At 41.9% G+C, this 2,527-nt stretch overlaps 1 long non-coding RNA gene across 1 annotated transcript; it reads left to right on the top strand.

Annotated features, from left to right (window-relative positions):
* The first annotated feature begins 449 nt into the window (after window positions 1-449).
* LOC116083762 lies at window positions 450-1,760 on the top strand. The gene is made up of 2 exons (XR_004115902.1): window positions 450-623; window positions 1,218-1,760. It is a non-coding gene; the product is annotated as an uncharacterized LOC116083762 (long non-coding RNA).
* Window positions 1,761-2,527: the final 767 nt, after the last annotated feature.

The raw sequence follows: 2,527 nt of genomic DNA, 5'->3' as shown, positions 1-2,527 counted from the left end.
TTCCTCTTCTACTTGTTCTTTGCATTTCTTCCACTCTGATGCTTTTCCTTTCCTATAATACAGCAAGAACCTATCAACCCCAGGGCCTCTGGATCGCTATTTCCTCTTTCCCCCTCTCTTAGCACTTGTTCTCATGTGGTCCCACCCAGGCTTCCTTTCTATTATCTGTATCTGGATCCTGGCTCTCCCCATATCCTGTTTCTCTTCTTCATGGAATTTGCAGTCATTTATGATAATCTTGGAGATTTGCTCAAAGTATCTTTGCCTTCGGGAATGTAGACTCTACAGTGACTGGAGATACCTTGTTGCTTCCTTCTGAATCCCTGGATCCCTAGAACCACAGCACATGGAATACAAAAATTTCTGGTTTAGGCTGTTACTCTGGTTTTCTTTCTGTTGCTATGATACACCATTCTGATTCAAAACAACTCAGTGGGGGTGGCGGGCGGGGAGCGGGGAAGGATGCATTTCAGCTTGCAGGTTACAGCCCTTCCTTTCAGGGAATCAGGAAAAGAAACTTGAAACAGAAACCATGGACAAAAATTGCTTGCTGGTTGGATCTCTCAGGCACATGCTTAGCTGGCTTTCTTATACAGCCTACGACCACATCCCCATGGAATATGGTGCGCCGGTCCTCCTAGCAATTAACCATCTGATAAGCATTTTTGTGGTATCCAACAATCAGACAGGCTGGTCTGAACAATCCAGTATGACTTGACTTGCAAGCCTGACATTTGATAGGGTTGGTTAGAAGTTTGGGTTCAGGCAAGGCTGCCATCTCTGGTGATGCCATGATGGTGGTAAAGGACACCTATTTCTCTCATCTGGTAGCTCAGGACTTTTAAAGAGAAAGCCTAAAGAAACCTAGATAAGAGATACTAGTTTACTTTTAGGATCAAGTAAGAATTATCTAGAAGACCACTGGTCATAAAAGAAAGGCTGTGGTTTGTTCATGCAGAGTCTTGCTTTCTTAACGTGACAAGGTTGGGGGTGGGGCGTTTTCTAACTGGGGGGGCAGGGCGTTTTCTAAGTGAGGAGGTCATGGAGCATCACGCTCACAAGCAAGTTTCTGTCTTTTTTCAAGAGACTGAAATTTATCTCTCTAGGCTAAATTAGATCTCTGTGATGTAGAGCGGGTCTCAGGGATCTACACCAATCCCCACAAAAATGAGTTACTATAATGCAAACTCATCCCTGTTACTCTCTCTCCTTCGTAGACCTTCGTCCAAGTTTCGCAGACAACCTTCCAATCCCAGTTGCCGGATATCAAACTATCCTGCCAACGACAGGACCAAGAACTAAAGCTGAGCTTCTCTAACTATAGGTTGTGACCTCATCTGCGGTCATGTGACCAGACGTTAGTCAGCCCCCAAATTTTGGGAACAATAGAAGGTTTCTGAACATGCAACCACCAAAAACCATTTTGAAATCAACCATGTAACAAGTCCACAGTGTCCCTGGTGACACTCGCCTGAGTTGTATCACGTGGCTTCGCTGCAGCCTTGGCTCTGAACACGCAGCATGTGTATTCTGCCCTGTGCGTATTGCCACAGCACACAGTGTCAACGAACACTGGCAGTGACACCTCTGCTCAGACTCGAGAGACTTTAGCATGTCCTGATCTTTAGTGTTTTCACAGGACGTGACAAGATTCTTGCTTTTCTAGACAGGTAGTAATTTAATGACCGAAGACAAAGTGTCTCCGCGTTTCCCTGCCATGTTCCTCAGCATGTAAGTCTCACATAAATATGCTTTTGAGTTGTATGGTGTTAGAGGCTTTGATTTTTAAATTTTCCTGTTTGAGTTGCTGACTGGAGGTTCACAAGATGAAATAGCACTAAGTGAATTCTGGCTCGATATTAAGCCTCGATCTCTAATAATTACTAAATTGTCTGTGTGTCTGTCCTTTGTGCTAAGTATTTGCCACAGCGCAGTATTCTCGATGTTGATGCCTATAAAATCAAAATATTAGGCAATTCTGAAAAATGTTTTGTGAGTCCTGGATTATCAAATATTCAGCCAAGATTTAATTCTTTGTGTAAAAAGAAATGGATATAAAAAATGAGCATACCTGTTTCCATGCAATCTTGCTTTCATCTTTAAAAAGTATGATGCTAAAGAATGACTTTAAGGGCTGGAGAGATGGCTGAGTGGTTAAGAGCACTGATTACTTTTCCAGAGGTCCTGAGTTCAATTCCCAGCAATCACATGGTGGCTCACAACCATCTCTAATGGGATATGATGTCCTCTTCTGGTGTGTCTGAAGACAGCTACAGTGTACTCATATACATAAAATAAATAATTCTTTAAAAAAAAGAATGACTTTAAAATAATTTTTTGTTTGTATACCTGTTTTATATGCCTATATATTCAGAGCCATGTAGAAATTTCTTAGGTGGAAAAGGATCATAAGTGGAAAAATACGAGGAAGCCTTGAGGTATGGATTTCGTTTAGTAGAAATATTTTAAGTGAATTTTGGCCTATCAGGATGAATATTTGAGAGAACAACATGAGTTTCTGCTCTTA

The sequence above is a fragment of the Mastomys coucha genome, unplaced genomic scaffold (assembly GCF_008632895.1).
Source record: "Mastomys coucha isolate ucsf_1 unplaced genomic scaffold, UCSF_Mcou_1 pScaffold8, whole genome shotgun sequence".
NCBI classification, from domain to species: Eukaryota; Metazoa; Chordata; class Mammalia; order Rodentia; family Muridae; genus Mastomys; species Mastomys coucha.
This window is presented reverse-complemented; position numbering and strand designations above follow the sequence as displayed.